Below are 25489 nucleotides of genomic sequence, written 5' to 3'. Positions count from 1 at the left end.
TTTAGACACAATCATCCATTATAGATGATGTGCTATATATTAAATACCGCTACAGATTATTTCTGCCTCTCTTCTTATTCGCATGCTTCAAAAGGCTTTCCCCCACTTTGGACTAACCATCCATTAATCTGAAGGCTCACTTTAATTAAGCTATTTTTTCTTCTTCTTCTGAGAGGATCACAGCTTAATTAAAAAAAAGAAAAAAGCGACCAGAAAACGGCCACTCACTGGTGTTTCATGGATACGTTATAGATTCCTCCTCATTCGGATTCTCCAAAAGACAAGCGACATTCCTCGGCATCGTACAGTTTTTGATTCATTTCCACCCATCTGTCTTCTCCGAGGCCACGGCAGAAGAAATTAATGCATCTGACAGCCAGCGTTGTCATGGATTATTTATTGTACACAAAACAGTGCACTACATATGTCGCGACAGCTGTGAATAAGGGACCAAAAAGACATGTTCAGGCATTGATTGTGAGCTAAACAAAGGCACAAACAAAAACAAAGCCTTGCAAAAAAAAGGGGGGGATGCTGGGAGGCATCAGGTGTCACCCACGTAATTACCCTCTCTGTGTCTGTTCTCCCTTTGCATTTGATATCTCCCCCTCCTCTGAGTCCTGACTGACAGCTTTATACCACACTTTTTTTTAAAATGTATTTTGTCCTTCGTTAAATGCCACTAATTGGTGTTTCCCATTAGCTACTGCCAGGGCAACAAACAACAACAACAATAGTGCAAACAGCCCATCAAAACACAGGGCCTTCAAGCCGTTAAAGGGCTTTCAGTGACATGTTCATTAGCAAACACAAGCTCTAACGATGGCTGTTTTGTTGACATTAGCGTGCGCTAAAGAACATTAGCTTCAGGGACACTGTACTGTCATTTCAGATTCTGTTGACTAGAAAATTCCAGTGTCATGTCATTTGGAGTCCAACTTAATTAAAAAAAAAAAAAAAAAAAAACGGGGTCAACAGGGATTCCAGCCCCTCAACAGCTGGTTGCTGTGATATAATGCCAACTTATACCTGGTCGATAGTTACACAAACACATCAACAGGAACTCGTATTCAGACCGGAACAGGGTAGAAACAGGCAGATGGTAAATTATAATGGACTGTTTGTGGATTATAGCAGCTGTTTAATGGCCAGTAACAGAGCAAACAGCATGTTGTTGATGGTAAAACACTGGCGCACACAATTAAAGAGACCAAACAACTCACATGTAGGGATGGTTCTAAGATACTGTATTATCTTAAGCAACTTATTACGATATTATTACGAAGTATTAGGTCCTAGGACACAACTTGTACCATCAGCACTTGTTCATGGTGTCGAACCACATTAAGTACTATTTCATCTTTTTTTTTTCTTTTGTAGTGAGTTTCTAGATACTATCTAGACTATCGGGGTTCCTCGACTTACATTGGATTTACGCTCTTTGCTGTGCAACGTAACTTGATTTTCGTTGTAAGTCAGAACACACATACTGCCTGTTTGCAATATGTAATTTTTTACACATGTCACTGGTCTATGCTAACACAGTAGTAACATCATAATCTAGGGTATAAAAACATCATGCGAACAGTAGTAACATCATAATCTAGAACATCACGCGATTTTAGTATCATAATCTAGGACATAAAAACATCACGCGTTTTTAGCGCAACCCAATGTATGGCGTACAACTAGCTAGTTTGAACAAAGTCGTATAGGTGTACAGCACCACGCCATGATGTACGTATTCGTCCGGTCCACCTTTCAACTAGTTTGTGAGAAGATTTGTTTTAAGGCCGTGTGTCGGAAAACATTTGAGGCTACATGTGAGTGTATGCCTGTAAATTCATTAATGGTCATGGTGAGATTCTGGTTCTTTACGTTTGATGCTTCCCTATGGCTACAGTAGATTATATTTATACCAATTCTTCTCAGCAAGTCTCAAGTCAAATTAGTTCATTCAAATACAGCAAGAGAGTACAAAACAAGAAGATAAAACCTTGATCTATTGTGGGCAATAACCATAAAAGAGGTAGTTATTGTTATAATTTCATTTCTGAGAAACAGGTTTCTTCTATTCAGATAAGAGACCGTGTTGTTTCTCTTGATTTAAATCCTGCATTGTCTCAGTTATGAAGGTGTGTCCCTGCTCACACCCCCAAGGTTCAATAGTAATTTAGAAAATTATGAGCATATTTCCCCCAAAATGACTTTAATAGACCCCCGTTATTGTATCACTCACTGATTATTTCATTTCTTCCACTGAAATGATATCCTCGCAGCCTGTGCTGGAAACAAGATCATGGCACATTACGCTTGATCTACTGTTAATACACACCACCCTTTCAATAACTTCCAGTGTGTGAAGATACAGTTGATACGGGTGCTGCTCTTTCACGGCACTCACCCCTGCAGTACCTCCAGAAACTTACATCTGAACTTCACTGGTCTGCAAAGTCTGAAAAGTTCTAGTTTAGAAAGTTGAGTTCACTTCCAGCATCAGTCGTCAACTTTTTCCATGAGTCAGCAACTCAGGGTTTTAGTTTAGAGTTTTGGTCAACTTTCTGACACAGCTCTTGTCACTCACTCTGATGGGTCACTTGTTTAAAAGCAGCAGAACTGAATGAATGTTTTAGATGCACTGCACTATCGACTGAACTTCTTGCTTAGAGTTTAGGGCTGAAAAATAATTCACAATTTTCCCATTGATGAAGAACTTGTTTATTCCGCTTTGTTCAGACTGGTGTACTGGATAGAAAGAGGTTGCTATAGTCACATAAACTAAATTGGTGGATGATAAGTCTCCACACTGATAACCAAACCAGCAAAAACAAAGGCTTTGTTTGTAGTAAGTCTGTTGGTTTTGTTGTGTAACGCAGTGTAATTCCCTTTATCCAGATTGAAAATGTGGCAGTTAATGAACCTGCTGTGGATAAAGAGAAGGGATTAGCTTTCACGGGGAATTAATGCAGCGGTAATTAGTCGACAGGTAACAGTCACGAAGTTGAGCGGAGGTAAACACATGCCATCAATGTATCTTTTAATGATAGGAGCAGAATGTTTACGTTTATATAAACTCCGGCGTCCAGCAAGGACCGTCCTGCTCCGCTTGAGAATTTAGAGTAGATCAATAGTATTATTTTAATGAAGTATCAAAACCGATACTGGTGCATCTCTATATTTAAGTGTGTTTAAGGGGTGTGGACCAATGTATTGATGGCGTAGGAACAATCTTGACATTGATGAAAGTTCCACAAAAATGCTTACAAAACGTCTGAGACTGAGTAGAAAACGAACTCTTCGGGACTTCTGGAGAAAACTTTTCAATTACGAAAACAAGCCAGTGCACTGCAGACCAAGAGGGATTACAAAAGGGAAATTGAGATCGAAAACCTCTCATAAAGAAGGTGCTCTTCTACTAAGTGATTCTTTTACACAAATTGAATGGGGGTATGTTCTTTTCTCTTTTTACCTAATTTTACAGTCTAATGGGGTAAATTGAATGTCATAAATCCAAAGGGAGCCTGGGTGGTGGGAGTCTGAGCACCCACGCGAGTGTGACAGAGACAATGATAAATTCAGATTAATTCCAATGAATTCTTCCCACATTTCTGCTCCAACTTTGCCATGGTCTATAATTTAAAGATAGAGAGAAAAGGCAAAAAATAAAATAAATTCAGATCTCTATTGTTGTAATTTGATTCAGACGACTGCTGGTGACACTGAAAAGAATAATTGACCCGAGTAAAAAGGGTAAGAACATTCTCGTCCTCGGAGAGTGGATTCAAATCGGCTTCGGCTCATCATTATGCTGCAATCAGGGTGTCAGTCAGAGTGGGAAAGGTGCAAGTGAAGGAGCAGACGGAGACACAGTCCTGCACCTAATTATGGGAACGAGGGTTGAAGAAGAGCAATGCGCTCAGCAACCAGAGGAATAAATCCCAGTTTTTAATCAAATTTACAAGAGTGCAATTTTTCTTTGCCTCCTTCCTCCCATTCAGCAGAGCCCCGCTCCTTTAACCCCGCTTTTGTTTACAATGTGAAACTGCATAATGTCCGTATGGACGACCTCGAGACAGCACTGTAGTACAACTGTGTCATTGCTGACAGCTGTTTCTTTTGGTTCATTTTGACAGAGAGAAGATGTGGAAAAATACTTTTTAGAAAAAATGCAAAGAATTTGGATAAAAGTACTCAAATAGTAACCTTGGGGAGGTTTGAACAGAAGAAGAATGAGTTTCTTCCTATGATGTCATACGTGCTTTATGCACGTATGACCTTAGTTATGCATAACTAAGGACATTGACAATTTCTGATTTTTTTTCATGTCAACTTTTTTGACAAAAGTCCAAGTCGAGACGACGAAACGTTTGATGACGTCATAACATTGAGCACGAGGAAGTGCACAGACACTTGACCATGTAACTGTTACTTTCGTAGCTTTTGCTTACGTTGATAACATAGGATCGCAAATTGTTTTTACTCTTAGTGTCATCCGCCAGGATGGACTGCACCGTGATCAACTACTCATATAGCCACTCCAGCGTTACATCAGAATTTGCAAGGATGTCAATGATGAGTGGCTTGGCTTGTTCTTGTGTGTAGATAAAATAGGATGGAAAGCCAGTTAGCGATAGAGATTGCGTTGGCACACACAAAAGCAAAAACTATGACTTTTTGACACAGATGTCGACTTGTGCAACTCACATCCACTAACCGGATTTTCAGTCGTGTCCTACTCAGTACACTTGCAAAAACATATGCAATGGTATGACACTGATGTTACGCCCAACAATCCTCACATAAAATGTTTCTCTAATGTCTCCAAATGTTATTGAGCAAAGGGAAGAAAATGTTAATTTCTGGTCAACTCTGCAGAATTAAAAAAACAAAAAGGTAAAAACATTTGAACACTGGATGATCGTCCACTCGCTCCTAGCAGTTAGCTAAGGAATCGTATGCATTCGAAAAGAGCGATTGCGAGAGAAATGATTCAAAAGAGCAGCCTTTGGATTAGATGAGATCCAATAGAATGACTCATTCCATTCAGAGTTTCCTTGTGTGATGAATGCTGTCTGTTGACTTGTCATCTTCCTTCAATGTGTAAAGTTTGTGTTTCTTTTCACCCTCTCTGGACACACGCTCTTTCAGACTTTTCTTCCCTATTTTTAGACTCTAACCTTCACGGTTTCTATAGATGTTTTCTATCCATTCAGAGCTAAAATGTCAACCAAGAATATTAGATCTACTTTGTGCTTGGCCAAATCTCCACACCGAGGCCCACAGAGCGCACGACGCCCCGGTCGAGCCAAACTCAGTTTTTATAAGATATTGTGATGGATGGATGGAGTCTGCAGACTCACAGGACAGAGAAAACACACAAGGGTCTAAAGGAGGTACAACGAAAGAAAAAAGAAAGTGAATATAAGTAAAACATGTGTCACAAAAAGCAGGAGGAAGAAAAATGGCCTGTTTTCCCTCATGGCGTCTGACAGGGTTTGTGAGTGAAGCCTGCAGGCTTTGAGAACGTGCTGTATATATCACCTCTGTCCCCGCCCACAGCCCACGGCTGAAAGCCATCACTCGTTATGGACTCAATAAGAACACACAGACGGCAGGCCTGCGGTTATTTGAATGTTCAGCCACATCTCAGGGGTGGCTTTGGAGAATGTTTGCTTTATTTACTGTCGTTAAAATGCTGACTTTATTGCACGCGCTATGCAAAACCGGGCCTTTGTTAAAATATCCACAGACAACCCAGCATTTTCTTGTCACAGATGAGAGCAAAAAAATTCTAAGAACTGAATCCCATTTGCAATTAATTAATATTAAGAGTGAACTTTTTTTTTCTCTGCATTAAATAAGGTCATTAAATCTGTGACAATCACAGTTAGGAGAAAAGAAAAGAAACTAAATTATTCATTGACCTTTGATGGAGATAACAAAGCTCCACAGTCTATTAGTCATTCAGCTGCCGGCCAAAGCCATCATCTGATGGAACTCAGAAATCTCTGCTTGGCTGGTAAACAGGCCGCCGACAGAATGACAGTTTATTTAGTATTCAGACGGCCGTGTGTTGTGTACTGCGATCTGGTTAAATTTCACCATTTTAAAATGGGCCTTAATACAACAAACAACAGCCGTTGGGACTGAACTGTTATTTTATATTTGCACGTAAATTTAATCTGCTAATTGTGTTGGATAATTCTGTGATCAAACAAAGTCGTGTGATCTGGAAGTTAAATTAGGCCAAAGAGTTATCATGAGATTTTGACTTTAAATATGTGGAAATATCTGGTACAGATACCAGAGCTAACGTTTGAAGCACCGGTCCTGGTACAGATACCAAAAATAACATCATCTTAAACAGTCCTGGTACAGATACTAGAGTTAATGTTAGCGTAAACAGTTCTGGTACAGAAACCAAAGCTAACGTTAGCGACAACAGTCCTAAAATCCTAATACCTTGATGACATTGCCATGGAATTTTATTTTATGTTTAACATAACTCTTTTATTATTTTTTAATTCATGTGGTTGCACTGTAATATAAGCTACTACTTATAGCAGCATTTTTATTTAAAATTTCACCTCTATACAGCTGCTAGCTTGTTGTTGTGTCTATATTTTGAAATGTCTTATTTCCTGAAATTCACCCAGAGGCAGAAGGAGCAGATTTGGGAGCTTTCACAGCTGTGCAGGTAGATCGCAGCTTCATCTAATTACTTCATCTAACGACCAAGTGCCTGCAGCCCTGAAGAGGTGGGCGGACTCCCTAATTCATAAATTCTGAGTGACTTAAAAACGGTTGGTGCTCACACCTTCAAGGTTGCGAGTCAGACAGGAAGGGGAAATTTCTGCTGCTGAAATCATCCAATAAATATGTCAAGTACTTCTGTGGCGTGACTACCAAGATAATAACCTCTATGTTTAGGAGCGGAGACACAGTTTCTCTGGAACCACGAAAGACGCTGCAATCAAAACAAGGATAGAATGGGATTAAAGCTTACGCCCAGTTTATCTCTTTCTAATCCAGCTCCACTGGCAGCCGCGTCACGTCCACGTCTCTCCTCAAACCTATGGTTACGTCATGTTCACAGAACAGAGAAGTTTGATTTGGGGATAATGGAAAACAGCTTAGTGTCCCTAAAAACAAAACAGAAAAAAATGTGTCTGTGGCTGGTTTAATTTTTTTTATTTGTTTGTTTATTCTCTGCCTGTGTGTCTGCGTGATTCCCCCCCGTGGAGCACTGCTAAATGAAGGGTACTGAACACACATGCACATCCAAAATGGCACTCGTCTCACGGCGAGCCAGGGGGCGCTATCAATCACTGCAGTGTTTGATCCTGGAGGAAAACATTGATTTTTCTTTTTCCCACATTTCCAGGATTATATGATACATTTTGAAGTAAACTTCTATATTTCTGTTTTTCTTTTCTGCTTAAAAAAAAAGAACAACGCATGATGTCATACTGACACTATATGCAAATCCAACCATCATGTCAATACTCCAGCATATTCACTGCATTCACACACACCTATGATTCATTTCCAAAACCAGGATAGTGATTTGAATAATTGTTTTTTTTCCCCCGACTCAACAGAACACGTGATTGTATAAATTTGCTTAATTTCTCCAGTTAAGAGCCAAAAGAAAAGTGTTTAGCTCTGACTTGCAATTCGCTAATGTATTCAAGGAAATAAAAGCAAACTACTTTGCTAATTAATCCCAGACAAAAGATGCACGAATCAGAGCAGCAGTAAAACACGGCTAAGATAAATAACTCGGACTAATTTAGATGTATGTACGGCAAAAGTGCTGCATCCCAAAATTCACCAAAATCTCACCTCAGGGTTGCAGACTCTGAATCTCTCTGGGCATTTACTTCACATCTTTCACTTTCCCTTCGATTTGATTCTATGTCCCTGTGACTGTTTGTTTTTAACAATTTAATCACAATCGCTTATGTAACTATTGATGTTATCGTTAATGTCAGTAGGTGCCACATTTAATCAGGTTATAAATGTCTTGTTTGTTAGGGAAGGGCTCAATACTAGTTATTCATGTCTGATACTGATACTGCAACATGGAGTATCTGCCAATACTGATATCATTACGATACCTAATTTTCTCCTCCAGCATGTCGTGAGGAGATCGTGTCCCTGGTCACGGCATGTTGGGCATTTGGACTAGAAATTCTGACCAATATCGGACCGATACCCATCCTGAGTATCGGATCGGGCCATCCCTATTGTTTGTCCAATAATTCCACTGTCCATCCACCTGTTGTCGCTCTAACATACCATCCATACCTACGTGGTAGTTTTCGTCTCACCAGAGCACCTCCATCTCAATGCCGGACTAGCATTTGTGGAGAATTTCAGGTGAAAGCCAACGATCCTAAGGTAGAAAGTCCTACTGTTGACAGATTGACTAAAATAATTGTCAGACTGATAGTAGAGCCTGGATCTATAGGCATCAAGAGTTTAGAAACTGGTTATTGCATATTTTTCTCAACAGCTTTCCATCATTTGGATTAGTTGCAAAGAAGAACAAGTAAAACCCAGACATCTACCTTCTGATATTTGACCCTCTGTTCCAGCAACAGATCATTTGTATTTACTAATGTTGATTTATCTCAGTAAGGTGTGATTAATCTACAGCTATCCTGATTAATCTAATTAATGCTTTCATTTTTTGGCAGCTCTAAAAATTCTTCTTTTAAAAAAAGGTCTTGTTTAAGGGATGGTTTTTAACCAAGTTTCTTTCATGTGATTCATGCCGGAGGGCACTTGAAAGCCTGTTAAAAATACGTCGATGCGCTCACAAAGCAGCGGCCTCTTTGGAGCCATTCACAACAATGGCAGAAAACCCGTCTATTAGTCTGTTCCCTCTTGTTTTCCACTCCGTCCCTCTTCCAGCTCAGCTGTGTGCGTCTCTTAATCAGATTACAACATCAGGTTGTTGGCATTAATCAGTGGAATAAAAGGCTCTCTGAGAGCATTTCTGCCCATTAGTGTCATTAGGACCGCAGCTGAAAGGAGGGCTTTTGTGGGATGGAGCCTGATCACCGTCGCTCAGAGGAGGTGTGCACTCATCTCTCAGGTGCGTCTATTGATCTGTTTACTCCCCGTACGAGCCGGCTGCACTCAGAGGAGGCAGCCGTCACACAGGAGTTGAAAGGGCTCGGGATTTTTTTTTTTTCTCTCCCACTCTGTTGTCGCTCCTTATTTGTGCGGTGAGGTAGTAAAGGTTTGCTTCAACTTAAATGTTGCGCTCTAATACAAAGGTTAGCAAACTTTTACATGGCAAAGCCCCCCAAACACAATTAGCTTCTGTGTAAAGAAACATCAACTTTTAGCAGGTATTTTCTAAATGTAATTTACTATTCAATAACGTTTGTTTGTTTACCATATGATATTTGTTAACAGACCCGGTCCGCTCCTCCAGTAGACTTCCTGTCCATTTTCATTAGCTAGTTACACACTAGTTTGAGGAGCAGAACAGCCTGACAACAGGCGCCTAACCGCCAGGTCTACACAGATTATGACATCGGTAAAGCTGTCACACGAGGTGTGTTCAGGTACCATCGGAAACTAGACAGTTTGACAATTTTGAGAGTTTAGGTGTTGCATGGTTCAGGAAAAATGGTTATTAAAAAAAAAATCTCCCATCCAATTTTCTGAGGTGGACCCCCATGGGGTTGCTCCCCCCACCTTGAAACCACTGTTCTGATGGACTGAGTTGTGAGATGTTTGTGCTGCTACACTTCCAACTTTTCCACCAACGACAACTTTTCAATACATGCAAATGAACTCCTTCGCCTGTGTTGACAGTGACGCCTCCTTGTTTGTGTTTGCGAGTGAAAATGTAAGCGGCTGATTTGCGTTAACTGCTTGAATAGGACTTGTCTGTTTCTGCACTGCTTCACTGTGCAATTGTTGTACGTGTCATTGTTTAATCAGGGATTGTGAGATCCAACACCTGGGAACACACTTTCAAATTTGCAGCCGCTGTCACTGTTTGGGGGAAACAAATATTCACTGCCTGAGGGACAAAGGCAGATGCTTATCAAATAGATGTCCTTGTGCACACGCTCCCTAATCAAGATCTGGTTAAAAATTCTCCTCTAAAGCCTCGTCTTAAATATCCTGTATGCTGCCTGACTGTGTGGTTCAAACCCAAGATGACTTTAGAAGTCTGTTTGTTGATAGATGTACAGTATGTGGTTCAGGGCCCACATATGGCCCAGATTAAATGTCAAGTGGACCAGTACAATCACAACATATTTACCTATAAATAACAATAAGTCCCTGTTTCCCCCATGTTGTTTTAGTAAATAAGGACAAGAACACTCGAAAATATCTGTTTTAGTAAATAAGGACAAGAACACTAGAAAATATCATTATTATATTATATAATGAAATGTAATTTGACAAAAGGTTTACACCATTATTATATATTATTATATTATTTAACAAAATGTAATTTGACAAAACACATAGTGTTTGTGCTTTTTTTTTTCACTTTCACAAATTCTTCATGCCGGCCGGTTTGAACCCCCTAGCGTGCTTGTTTTGGCCCGCAGGCCGTATGTTTGACTCTCCTAATGCAGAAAATGGCTTGGCTGAAAATGAAGGTTGTATTGTTTGTGAAACCTCTGATGCACCCTCTCCTGTGGAAATGACTCTTGACCTCAACGCTGCCCCCTAATGGGTGCATTGCTTGTCGTAGGTGAAGCAAATTCCGCAGGTAGACGGCCGGTGTGAAACCTGAATTGTACAACTATCGGGACACACTTCCGTACATGCAACAGGCTTTGTTCAGGCTTCTGCAGCGCTGACTCTCGATTGGCTCTAAGTTATAAAGAAAGATGCAAATCCATCAGACTACGCTGAAGCTCCGTGACATTAGACAAATCTATTACGGCGGAGGGTTTGAGTCACAGAGCTGAGTGCTTTTTAATCTGAAGACCTTCGCTGTCATACTTTTCCAGCCACGGCGGGTTTGATAAACCGCTGCTAAGCACAGAGTGCCGAATGGAAACAGTGCCAGGCGTCGGTCCAGCTGCAGCTAGACTCCAGGGGCTGGCAACCGTGTGCTACGATTCTTTTTTTGGAGGAGATGCTGCGAGGCAGTGCTTTTGGCAGTTTGATTTATAGCCCCAGATTAGATGCCGTATCACGGGCTGAGGGTTGTCATCATTTTTGGAAACGCAAACGCTAGAGCGACCATCTACGGTGAATTTGAACTAAGCTGTATCCAAAAAGTATTATGCAGAGTTTGTCTATTTGTCAGTTTGTAATTGTGAATTAATATCCATACGGTCTGCGGGCACTGGACAGCTTTCTGCTCTGAGACAGTCATAAAAACACCATTATCGACGACCCCTGCCGTTCTGAAAGTGGCAGCTCTATGCGTGAACAACCCCTGAAGCTGCAGCGAGCCGCCACGGAGGCCAGACTTCAGTAATGGGTCAGTGCACTCTCCGAGACTTCAGTAATGGGTCAGTGCACTCTCAGTGTACAGCTCCTCCGAGTCTCTTTCTTCGCCCGCACTCGTGCGTGAATATGATCCAGGTTTTTCTCATCCAAAGATTTCCCTGATGTGACTGCCAGACCTTCAGCTCAGAACATTTGGAAGGAGCAGGGATCTGAGGGGCAGTATCGCCCGACAACGTCGAGGGGAGAAATGTGGATAAGAAATATCTGCTAAAATGCTGCACCGATCCCATCATGAACAGAGAATATTATGGATGAAGCGCCTCCTCCCAAACAAACTCATGATGTATTGATGAAACCTGTGCAATGTTGAACATGATGCAATTTTTTACAGTCCATAAAGCACATTGCAGTGATGGATTATACACCTGGAAAAACTAATTATTAAGTAAACAATAATTACTATGGATATTCAATACAATCAAGGTCAATCAGTTAGACAGAAATGGACAGGAACTAATTCAAACAAATGAGTTCAAAACAGATTGAATGTTGGTCTAAGTATCTTCAGTGAAATGTTGATCGGTCTGTTATGGCTAGGGTTGTTAGATGACCACTAGTTACATCGCCACATTAGATCAGCGGCCGTTCGGCCACTGACTATCATTGACCACTGACTGTCATTGAAAAAGCTCAGACATCTTCCCAACTTCCATGTGTTATTTGCTGGCTGTTCCTTGCCCGCCCTCCAGTTTGGGAACCACTGGATCAAATTAATGTTAAAGCAAATGAACAGAGAACAGTCAATGATGTAAAACAAAAAAAAATTACCAACAACAAAAATGTTCAATTTCAACCTCAGGCCACCACATGTCATGTTTGGGTGGGTAGTGTCCATGTTGTTGTTAATGGTCCAGGCAGCCAGTAGACTGACCAGACGGTGGAAACAGTATCTACATCCTAACACACGCCTTGTTTGATCTCTAATTAAATACATCTTAACGGACTAGCAATGGCTTTGCAATATAACATGGACTATATGTACTACTGGCCAGTGGTGGTACTACACCACATCCTGCCATCGTCCTGTAAGAGATACGATACCTCAGTTCAAAGAACGGGGTGGAGAGTCTTCTTTTTTTTAGTCATAGCCAAGTAGCTCTGATTTTTTTTTTTTTTTCCATCACTAACAAGTTGGCGTCAGCTTCAAAGCCCGGCGCTTTGATAGGGACGGTGTGTAGAAATGACGCTGAAGGCTAGAGATCAAACCGAGCTAAAAATGACAAGCCGGCAGAAAGTGCTCTCTCCTTAAATGGCTCTCAAACCCCCGAGACATCGTCTGAACTTGTCAACTTAGCTGTTAAAGCGACATTTTAATCTTTATGACATTTTGACATTTAAAAAGCTCAAGCTAGGTCTTACTGATGGAACAATTCAGCTCTGTGATACATACATATATACAGTATATGAATATGTTTGTATATATATTTGTATGTATATTTTCATATATATGTATATACAGTATATGTGTGTAAATATGTATATATTTGAATGTACCTTACTGTATATATGTACTGTATATATATGTGTATATTTGAGATGTTGTATATATGTACATATGTGTATGTGTATATATATATATATGTATGTTTGCCATTGAACATCTATCAAACTTATTGACTAATTGGTTGCCCCCTTATATGGGGGAATTTTACACTTTTTGAAATTCTTTTTATTGCGATCACAATTTTTTCTCCTGCTTGTCGTTGTAAATGTGACCTCCATCATGACTCCAGTCCTCAGCTCACAGAGTGTGTTTACAGGGGCAAATATGGATGCTACACATGTCGGAGTGTTGTATCAATTTGAAACTTGTTCTGCAATCAATGTCAGTCAATTTGGTCACTTGGCCGTCGATCAGAGTGTCACTGCTCTGGGGCAATGGCTCGGCAATGCAAGGTTTCCTATCGCAACCTCACATCCGGCAAGCAAGAAAAATCATATTCTAATGGTATTAATTTGAAAACATGTCCTTTTTTTTTCAAAAGCTTTCTACCCAAATTATGAACACGTACGAATGTGGATCAGTCTTCTGTCCAGTAACTGTTAAAAACAAGCATGAAGAGCAAAAAGACGACAGAAAACGTTGTTTCTGGCTCATCTCCAGCCTGAAAGCTACTTTGAAAAAGTTCTTGAACAATGTTCACCTTCTTTATTTTAGCAGTGGGGATTACTTAATACGATTAATGGGGCTGGTAAATGGACCGTGGCCAATGTACCCCGTAATTACAGTGAGGAGATGAAGAAGGTGTGTGACGGAGATTAGAAAAAGGTGAACTCTAGTCAGCCGTTTCTCGACAATATGTCCCCTGCTCCATATGAAACCCAGTGGCCGGGTTTGTACCGATGGTGCTGTTTTAATTAACAGAACCCATACTTTACACCACTGCTTCCATTTGTTTTAGGTCACTGATCGCAGTGCACAAGGTCTAGTCATCGCCCTGTGATCATCAGGAGTAATTATGATGAAATCTCGCTGATATAGAATCACGCCAGAGTAGAAAAACTGACTGAACTGTCGACACAATCAGCTTTTTCCTCCCATTTTCTGTTCTTTTTTGACATTTTTCTTCATTTTACTTCTTTAATCTTATGTCTTCAGCCAAAGCGGAAGGACATCTTTGAATTCTTATGAAGCTAGCTTTAATTAAGCGGTGTCATCAAACAAAGCCATTATGGGGACTGGTGTCCATTCAGTCGTTATTATTTTATATTATCAATATTAATTGGTTTTTTGTTATTTTTAATGGGGAAAATGCACTCGAGATACGAACTTTTGTTATTTTTAATGGGGAAAATGTACTCGAGATACGAATGGATCGACACGAGTGCTGTTGTGGAACAAATTAAATGTATCGTATCTTGAGGTTCCACTCTACCTTTCTGTGGTGATAATGTGTTGGACAGACGAGTCCAACACAGTCACAGTGTCGTGTGCAGCTACAAAGTCAAATCTATGTGACAATCGAACACCTATGAAGACCTAGTTGACAAACCAATCCACAAATTTCACTTTTTCGTCTTCACTCTTGTCTCGTGACCATTAATATTCATCAGATGCCACGTACACGCTGACATTTCATTTGCTTAAATCCACTGGGAATCGTCCCAAATCAATCGCATCCACCTGAAGGATGGAGGTAAATCTGCCCGATTGTCACGCCCGTGGGCTAAGTGGAATTGAATGTGTAAGCTCTCCTGAGATAAATTTCGCAGTGACGCGGTAATATGTACAGCACACCACAGCAAATGAGAACGAGCGGAGGTTTCTAGTCGTTTTATTGCTGGGAATTGTCTTTATTCTAATGAAGAGGGGAAAACGTTTGTGCTGGATATTTGTAAAAGAATGGGATTGTGGGTTATTTCCGGATGCTTTAGTGTTTCCTGAACAGTTTGAAACCAGTGTATGGTAAATTGATTCCAAGTCCTGTTGCCAAGGAGCTCCTTAACATCATTCATCAATGGTATTGATATAAATACAATCAACCAGTGTGATTTTTAAATGACGAGTCTGTGCAGACTGACAGTCTGAAGGAACCGGTCCTTCAAGATAAGAGTATGATTATTGAAAACCTTTTTTTTCCTTCTTGGAAACCAGTGTTGTACGATTAATATTTTACAGCCGGTCCATAAATAAACCATACTTGAACCTGTCGACATACATCCCTGAGGGAAAATTAATCCCGGCACCTAAACGCTGGAAGGAACTAATGTTTCACGCGACACAAACACAACGATTAATCATTAATTGTTCCCATGTGACACCTGTGGAGGCCTCGTGTAAGTGACGCATCACGTGCCCCAATATGTGGCACCTTTTATTTGCTCCAGTGGTCACAAATAATGTTGTTGTTCCATCGCTTTTGATAAAAAACAGTGCAGAGTCCAGACAGTTTGATTCTTACTGTGCCAAGGCAAAAATGTGATTTAAAGTTGTCATATTGTTCTTATTAAAGTGTGTTTGGTAGATCATAAATTTGACCTTTTGGTCGAATTCTAAAAATATTTTGATTTTTTTTTTTTTTGCTTGTAAATTAGACAAACAGAAATGTCAGAAGACGACAGCGTTCTTTTCTGTTTTCAAAAACTTTACTACAGCTAGCCTCAAAACAACATTTTCAAAAAATAATTCAAAATTTTATACAACAAGAAAGAAACTTCGAGGCGAACGAAAACTCTAACAGACATCTAAAAATACATACATAAAACTTCATAGCCTTCTTTAAAAAGAAAAGAAAATCCTGTTTTCTCAGAGGCGAGATGATGGAAAGATCCTCAGATGTGACACGGAAAAGATCGTAGATGTCAGAAGAAAAAAGAACTTTCTGCAGCGCAGACAAAGAAATGAGCCTCATCATAGAGACACGCGTTCATCCATCAGTGATTTCTCTCAGTTTATCGGCCGGCCCAAATCGAAAGTCACACTGACGCTGAACATTAATCAAATGCTGACGTATCACATCCAGGATTTAGACGTGTAACATTTCCCCTCTCTCTGTCTCGGCCGGAGATGAGTCAAAGTGACTCAAAGCCCCTGATTCCAAGGAGTCAGGTTGGAGCAACAAACCAAAGAACATCCTTAGTCCAGAAATCTCCTTTTTCTAACCTAGACCCTAAATCTGTCTTATATCTATGTTTCTGGGAAGTTCTGATTAAAGTTGTTTTGTTATCCAGCCTTTTTCTGTCAGTACAGAACAGAGACATTTCTTTGACTTCAGATTACGTCCTTTCAATAAATCTTTTTGCCTCGGCAGCAGTCAAAACCAAGGGAAGTGTCGACTTCATTGTCATTACAGGTGGCACTCTCTCTCTCTCCGCGCCGTAGCCGGCTGCCATCTCGCACAGAAAGTGCAGTCGTGCGGAAAATTGCATTCTTCACGTTGCGCGGACTTTGACTGACTGTAACACGAATGCAAATGCTGGCGTCTTGGATTCTTCCCGTCTCTGACTTAAATGGAGGACAGAGGGGGAGGGGGTTGGGGTGGGACTCAGAAATGACTTGTAATGGATCGTTATGTAGGGTATATGACATGAATATAGAGAGAGGTAAATGTCTCGGTTTTAACGAGTGCCTATTCTTATATTAACAGCCGTGATGAATGGTAATGAGCTGTAAAAGCTGCCTTATCGGGGCACGCATGTTCTCGACGACCGTGCTCAAATGGCCACATGTCCCTTAACTCCCCTTGCCCCCTCCCCCCCGCCCTAGCCCGACTGCAGATAAGGAGTGTACACAGATAATTCAATACCACTGTCATTGTAGAACAACAGTGGCGCTGTCCAGATTGACACACCGCTAATGTCTTCACCCATGCTGCCCGTGATCCCCCAGAGACAACACGGACACTCGGACTGTAGTGTAATTCTTAAATTAACAGGACTAATATCAAGATTTCTATGCCAGTGGTTTTCAACCTCTGGATTGGGACCCCACATGGGGTCACCCAGAATTCAAACAGGGTCACCTGAAGTGTCTAGTTATGATATTGACGGCTGCGATCATGCGTCACCTACTCAAATGTCTCTGGAGTCGGCAGAAATGTGTGCAGTCAAAATGGTGTGTGAAACCAGAACAGGTCAGGAACCACTGGTCCAAACTCTACTGTGACTGTGGACCAGTGCACAGGTGCGACTGTGGCGTCACCGAGTCACATTTGTTGTGCCATCAAGAGTGTGCCCCCGGCCCGAGCAACAGGATCTGGTAATTGATTGTAGGTTTAAATTATTCAGTTGGAATGAATCTTTAATGTAACAACCAAAGTGGAGAAGGAAAGGAGTGGGGAAATGAGAGCCTGACTCTGAGCTTTTGTTGTTACGGTTCCTTCTGAAAAACACAAACCTTGTTCTAATGAGCGGCGTCACGTTACGTGGTCACAACACTGGACTCCTCTCTTCATCCCTCCATGTTACTCTGCACTTCAGAGGAAATGAATTCATTTATCTTTCTTTTCTTGTCAACTGGGACTGATCCCAGCAGCTGTGGACGGGGACGGAGTAACGCCCTGGAGAGTCCTCCAGTCGATCACAGCGCCCCCTACAGAGACTATTCACACTCACTTTCACACCTACAGTTCATTTAATGTGAACACTTAATCAACCCCTGCACGTTTTCGGAGAAGAAAAGCCATGCACCAACATGGAAATCGTGCAAACTCCATACCCGAAGACCAGTGTTTGCACCAGCAACCCTACAACTACTACCACTGTGTTCCCTAATGGTGACACTATTTAACATGAGTTCGCTTTTGTAATCTGCTACCTGCCACAAAACCCCAGAAACACGCCACCATCTGGCATAAAGCGGCTACTACAATACATAATATAACTGTAACTGAAAAACACTAAAATATAATCATAGTGGTGGGCTCAGGTACTGCACTAGGAAACATGGGTAATCTTAAACTTAGACATAAACAATTTAAAAATGGGCCGGTTGACAACATGTAGACTATGTAAATTACCTTCTTGTAGACCAGGGGGCGCTCACAGGCCAAAATCAAGTTCACACTTTGACTAGTGGGACAGTTCAGTACAGGTTGGTGCAGAATGCTGGGTGAAATAATGTGAATAAAATGTACAAGATCAAACCTAAACTTGCCACATTCATTGTAGGCCGCCATCTAGTGGAAAACTAGTGAGAACTACAGTGCATTTGTTGTAATGCATTACAGAGAAGACTCTGTTTTACCATATCTTGCACCAGTGTTTTTCCGGTCGGTTTATAAAGCCCAGCGGACTGTATCCGGTCCACGAGCCATAGTTTACCCATGTCAGTTGCTCTAAAGCCGATCAAGTTAAATTTCTACTAAAGCGGGGTGGAGACTAGAAAAAAAAATCTCTAATTGTAGCAGTATTATAACATAATATAACATAATATACAAAAGCGGGGTGGAGACTAGAAAAAAAAAATCTCTAATTGTAGTAGTATTATAACATAATATACACTTATGCAAATATAAAAACCTATTGACGGCTCATTTAGTTTCTATGTTATTGAGATAAATGGCAAATTCAGCCGCTGGGAAAAATTCCTGTTTTACATTTGGTGCCTCCAGAAAACCATGAACATCGGAAAAAAAAATCTAATTCCTTCTTTATTCTGATGTGGTCTTGTTGTTCCTCTCCGTCTAATGCATCATCATCTTGCACAGTCAGGTCTTTTTTTTTTTCTACATCTAACCAATACATCCACATGACAAATCCATATGACATACATAATTCATGCTGCCCACGGAGGCAGCGTGACTCAGTGATCAATACACTAACGACTAAGTGTAAATATGTGTGTTTCCTGAGAAGAAAGTATCGCCATCATCAATCAACACGTGATGGTTTTTGATGTTTGCACAAAACTTTTGACTTTCACTGTGTGAACCACGATTTCACGTGTGGCTAACAAGTGCACATTTGGAAGACGCCTACGCACACACGGATTCCCACGAGGGCCGCTGAGGGACAGATGTGTAATCAATGACTAAGCTTCAGTAATTACTGTTTACTTCAGTTCATTATTCTCACAGCTTTGATTAAGCGTGGACCCTATGTATGTACGTTTGTATGGATGCACGGTCCTAATTGGTGGTTGCCTAGATGCCTGTCTCCTGTTACTGTTGTTTCTCGGGAGTCGTGGAGGTCGGGGAGGAGAGACGTCCCTGAGGGAGCTATTCTTGACCATCGCTTTTGACCCTTTTTACGTTTCTCTAATTGAGTCAACGGGCGTGAAAAGATGCAAACGACACACACATTCTGGCTGCGCTCTGTGCGACTGTTCACCTGTTGACATTTACAACATAATTAAAAAAGCAACATCAAGCTGCAACAATGCGAGCGCCTTTTACACACGAGCCAAATGTACAAGCAGCTGACAGTCTGGTCTCCTGACCGCCTCTGATCCACCGGTCACTCAAATAGAGTACGGAGAGTGTAGTATTTATAGTATATACAGTAGTATGAAGTTATTAGTATAGTACTTTGTTCACTGCCTCTGATTGAGTGCACATACAGTACTGGTATTGGACTTGGATTTAACTAATGAAAGATTTTGGGTTAAGGCTAAGACTGCTGCGGCTCTCACATGAACCGGAGCAGAAAGAACTATTTTATTTTAATGCAGACAGCAGGCTTAATCAATCCACATATTTTTAACCAAGGTAAATTTGAATTTTTTTGAAAAGGGAATGCCAAAAATGGCAAATGTTTGCAAATTGAATGCTTTTGTCATTCTGTTTTTCCAATAAGTGAACAATATGCTAGGTCTTAATTCATTGAGGTTTGCACATGACAATGTGAGGAATCTCAGTTAATTGCATTGAGCGAGACATCAGCATAGATTCACACAATGTGAGGAATCTCAGTTAATTGCAGAACGTCATGCAAATTGTTACCAAGCACCTCTAGGAGTGCTATTTAAAAAAAGAAGTCGCATATAACAGTAAACTCTCATGTGAGCCAAATTAACCAATCAAATGCCTGCATTGAGAAATGCAGAAAGACCTAAAGGTCATTGAGCGAGACATCAGCATAGATTCACAGAATCAACGAGTGAAGACTGAACTGGATCATATGAGTGCGCTAACTGTCGCTAAGAACCGGCAGCCAACAGACTAAGAGGATGTGGTTATAACAGAGACTCTGATCTTGACCTGATTCAAGTAGAAAGATAGTTAACGCTGGGGATTGAATTGAACTCTGCAACTCATTTCCGAAAAATACAAACCATCCCTACGGTTCGTAGGTCAGGGCTGGAAAAAAAAAACCTTAATAAGTTCAAACAATTCAATCGTTCAATTAATGGGAAAGTTCTTGAAGGAGAAACTGGCTCCTGAACTGGAGCTGTTCCTGTTTGAACTCGACAGTTATATATTTATATATATATTCAGCCACTACTGACCCAACACAAGGGGGAAGGACCGCTGTGACTGAAAACCTAATCTCTTAGTTGTGGTACAACTGTCTGATCTGCTTAAGTATCAGTAATGATTCAGCCCTGAAACTGAAGAAAAATAATTTGCACAATGGCTCACTTCTGCCCTGGAATGCAGTAGCTGCTTGTTGTTTAGAGTGTAATAATCACTGCGACGATCCCCTCCCCGTACCTCTCTCTCCCTCTCTTCTCTCTCTCTCTCTCTCTCATTTTCATGGGTAATTGGCTATGCGGCACACGGAATCAGACCTGCAGGCGACACGCAGGAAAGAGGCACAGCAGGGAAGGAAGAAACTGAGATTACTGAAGCATGTCAAACATTTTTTTTCCTCCCCTCCCCTCGCACTCAATTCAATTACTGTATCTTGTTGTTTACTTATTAATTTAGCTCCTCGTTCCCTCTTTTCTCCCCCATCCCTACGCCAAACTCTGGACGACCACATTTGTGTTTCTACAGATGCCGTGCAGGTATTTCCTGTATCTCGCTCGCCTTCTGCTTAACCTCATTCTTCCTCCTACTCAGTCTGGGAGTGCAGCTCTCCATTAGACCTCAGGAAAAGGCATCGTGCAATTTCCTGCAAGATTATTGTGCTCGATTTGCACAATATCAATCAGAGCAAACGCAGGACGAGGGAGGCTCAAAATAGCACCGACTTTTTTGGCGGAAAGATATTTTGGAGTTGTGTTCCACCAGAGGCTAAGGTTTTGTAGCTTTGCTTAATTTTTTTTTTCCTTCGATTTAAGGAGAGAGAAAAAAAATTAGATTTCGTCCGTGCTGACGTCATTATGATACACAGCTGCATGTTTCTGCTACAGGTGCCAACTTGTGGTGGCGGCGACAATGACAGCAGATGGAGGACGTCAATAGCTGCAGTATCCACTGTGGTCTAGTGGCCAAGTGGATGCTGGCGTGGGTCGGTTCGGTGAAGGATTGACCTACTGGATCGTTGGTGGATCTGGGATGGAACGATGACTGATTCTAATTGGTTTTAATCTGATACTAAAGACATCCACGACCATTAATGGTGGTTCTCAAACGTTTTGCCCACCCACCCCTCCAGTTGGCTTTAATTTTGTACAAATTTATTTTTAATCCCCAGTTTTTCAAATTTTAGCTTTGGACAAATCAGAAGTTAGTATCGGAGTCTGAATGACCTATTGCCAGATCTTTTCTTTAAATAAAAAAGTAAGGCACAGGCCCAGTACCAAATGACCTACGGACCATCACCGCCCCCCGGACGGGGGTTTGGGAACACTTGCTCAAATTGATAAAACAGAGTGAATTCACACAGCTGAACAAAAAGGCTAAGATGAAAGAGCGATATATGACGCAGCCCAAGTGTTTTCTTCCATCCACGACTTTCTGAGACTCCCGCGGGAATTCCACCTCCAAAATGACCTACATGAATGGAACCACAGTGGAAACCACAGCTTTAATTACATGCAGTAACAATGATTTTGCAGAGACAGAGATCCCAACAACTGGCAGTCGATGACAGTAACCTCCTCCTCTGAAGAAGAAGAAGAATCATCCCCCGGTGACTGTTGCGGTGAAGGAACTAGTATTCCCACTTTCTCCACTCACCCACCGAGCCACCTGAGCTCTGAATGAGGTCACATATCTCTTGACCTCAGGGCATTATTACCCTGTAATCATGTGTTGCTCTGCATGGCTACATTTGTTATTCCTACTTGACAAGCCTTATGTTAAAAAAAAGCAATTTCACCTGATGGATGATGATAAGGTGACGTGGGGGAGGTGATGGAATCGCACCAGCTTTCTGCCTCAGCCGTGAAGTGTACACTGAGAAAATCTAACGGACAACTGAAGCTTAATACTTCATTTTTTTTTTTTTTTGCCAAAGCTCTGAGGACTTTTCCACTTCTCATCCTGCGCAGAGTTCCATTCATTAAGGCAGTATTCGCTTGTCATTCTAAATCAAACCGCCAGTCAGTTATATTACCGGCGCGCTATGGAAAAATTGTTGACTTATTTTCAAGCGGCACAGCCTCCGACAACTGATTCATAGCTTTCAGCCCATTCATGCTCGCAGAAAATCAATGAGCGCTGCTCCTTCTGGTCCGCACCTTTGTCTGTTGGCGGCAGTGGGGGAAAAGGTGTCAAAGTGGGGCCTCCTCAATCTTGTCACTTTAAGTGCAATCAATACTGCTCCCCGACCAAACGCCTCTGAACACCAGGTCCTCCTCCCATCTTGTCACACTGGGCTGCACATTTCAGTCCATTTCGGACTGGAGGCTAAAGAAAATCTGCAGGAGCCGCAAAAGAGAACCTGCACAAAAAATTAAATGTTTGGCAACAAACTGGAAAAGCAACAGCAGGTGCTGCAGGAGCATCAGTGGACGAATCAAACCGTGTATGTTTTTTAAGGACCATGTTTGAACTTTGTGGCAAAAACACAAAAGTGTTTAGACAATTTTTTTTTTACTTGACCTGGGGATACAAACAGTGAACTAAATTTCAAAGGAAAATATTCCTCCGAGATTAGAAGTTTTCGATTCTAGCAATTGAGGTTGAGGTATTGGGTATGATTAAAAGGGATGGACCATAAAGGGTACAATGTGGCAATATTCCTATGCCACTTGTCTTCCACTTGGAGAAAATACACAGTGTCCATCCTTGCAGACCACCGTTCAGACTACTACTGTAACTGAAGATTGTTGCTACAGCTGTCAAACTCAAAAGACTAGCAAGGCCCTCGTAATTTGAACAGGTATTGTCAATTTCAGCCGTATTTGGAGATGTAGTGCGAGCAAAAGCAAAAAGGAAAGAAGAGAAACGGGGGGAAACGCTGACATACAGAAGGATGACTTCAGATAAACACACACGTCCCTACACAAACCCAGGTTTGAGAGCTGTAACGTCTGAGATATGCTTGGCATCAGCACGTGATGAACACGGAGAGCGAGCACTTGACAGCGGTTTTGATGGAACAGCATCAAACCCCGGTGTGACTTGTTTGTTCGTGCGTACATGTCTGCGTTTGTTGTCGTGCCTGTTGGTAATTGTCGCACATGTTGTGGGCTGTGAGAAGTGTGCTTGTAGCTATGGAGTGTGGCTCGACGGGGCGTCCTTTCTCTGCCTGCAGAGATTGTCTGGCAGCAGAGAATGACATCTTATCTGGTGGCGTCTGAATCTTCTCAGTGTGATCCGCAGTCAAATCAATCGTCCAACATCCCTGCTGTAATGTACTTCACTGGGACACATCTGAGAATCTAAACATCGTCTCCCAGTTTCTACCAACATTTGAGGCTCTCTCTCTTTATGTATGATTTTACCTTCAATGTGAACTGTGAAAACAATTTAGATGCCAGAAGTAACTATGCTAATAGAGGCAGTCTCTAAAGTACACACAGTAACCAAAACTACAGAGAAGTAATTGCTATTTGCTTATAAAATGCTAAAAAGTGTAAGCTAGTTAGCTTAAAATGGCTAAAAACAAGAGTCTTTAAGTTTGCTCTGAAACTGAATTTCTACGGTAATACATTAAAGAGTATTTGAGCACTTTTGTTTTGAAAAATAAATTTAATATTCTCCATTTTTTCAGCCCCACCAGTTTTTTTTTTTTCTGTCCCGGTTCATGTAGGAGCTGCAGCAGTCTTAGCCCCACCCCAAATAATTCCCAAAAAAATAACTCTTTGTTGACCTATTTTTTTTTGTAGGACCCAGTGAGCAATGTTGTACAAAAAAAGAAAATAATTATGATAATGAAAATAAAAATAACTGTAAATGCCTAATAAAATAATTGTTTGCTTTCACTGAAAAACGTGATAATAATGTGCTAGGTTCTCTGGCCCTACATTTTTGGTACGTTCTCAGCACGTTCTTAACGCCTGCATGATTTAATTACAGTGTCATTGTGACATGTGAACGAATTAGCAGCAGCTCAAACATCACATATTTTAACAGCACCAAAGCTGCTTTTAGACCGCAGTACACAAGCCGTTAAAACGATATCTTTCCAACATGACAACACATTACAGAGGAGGCCGTGTTATTTAAAAAAAAAAAAGGTATTGAAATTGGATTTAAATGAAAAGCAGTTGGCTGACTTTATATCCTGGGCTTTTTTTGGTGGGCGGCGAATAGAGATGCTGTTAGTGTAGAGAGAACACAATAACACCTAACAAACAAACAAACCAACGCTGACTTGATATTTACACTCCTAGAAAATTCTGGGCAGTGATTAGGTTTTCTATTTATTTCACTGTTCTATTCAACTGGTCTGAAGAAAAGTAAATCTTGACCTCGAGTGGTTTTGTCTGTTTGGATAATTCTGCAAAAATGTAAACACTTTTGGACAGATCTGAGTTATTGCTGAAACCTGCCATACGTTAAGAATTTTAATTTCTAAATATTTATTGTATACCGTATTTTCTGGACTATAAGTCGCACTTTTTTTCATCCTTTGGCTGAGTTTGTGACTTATACTCAGGTGCGACTTATGTATTAAACTATATAATTTCACGTATGTTATTTTCACACTGACAGCCGCTAGGGGGCACTCTAGGCTTGTGTACTATTATCTATTACTTCCTTATTATGCATCTTGTGGGTGGTGCGATTTATACTTTGGAGCGACCTATAGTCCAGAAAATTAATTTTAGTGAATTAGTCATAAACACAATTATAACCAGAGTTACAAAAACTGAATATATAAGAAATATAGTTTTACATGTATGACCAATACATTTAGAAAAAGATAGTACCTGCCAAACCTGCTAAAGTGCCTCTGCTGCAGAGGTGGAATGTAAATTGAAAATCCAAGAAGTGTGTGTATTTGAGTGTATGTGCGTACGCCTCTACATTAATTCTTATCTGCCACGATTCAGGAGACAAATTGAGAGTCATTACAAGCAATAACCCCAAGCGGGGACAAATAATCTATCAAGTCAGGCACGTCTCATGTGCATTCTAGAACATTCTAAATCCGGCGTGATGCGTTCGTAGGTGGGACGCCTCGTACGATGCGAACAGATGAGGCAAAACTTGGACGTAGATGAGTCATTAAGAGATTGGAGCCGAGGATGTGAGTTAAAGGAGAGTGC

The 25489-nt window shown here is 41.0% G+C and overlaps 1 protein-coding gene across 2 annotated transcripts in view; it reads right to left on the bottom strand.

Annotated features, from left to right (window-relative positions):
• chrm2a (cholinergic receptor, muscarinic 2a) overlaps window positions 1–25489 on the bottom strand; it is a 72946-nt gene that overhangs the window by 15485 nt on the left and 31972 nt on the right. The window lies entirely within an intron of this gene.

Source organism: Cynoglossus semilaevis, chromosome 8 (assembly GCF_000523025.1).
Source record: "Cynoglossus semilaevis isolate Cse_v1.0 chromosome 8, Cse_v1.0, whole genome shotgun sequence".
Classification (NCBI taxonomy): Eukaryota; Metazoa; Chordata; class Actinopteri; order Pleuronectiformes; family Cynoglossidae; genus Cynoglossus; species Cynoglossus semilaevis.
The sequence above is the reverse complement of the archived record's forward strand: the minus strand, read 5'-3'. Positions and strand labels throughout refer to the sequence as shown.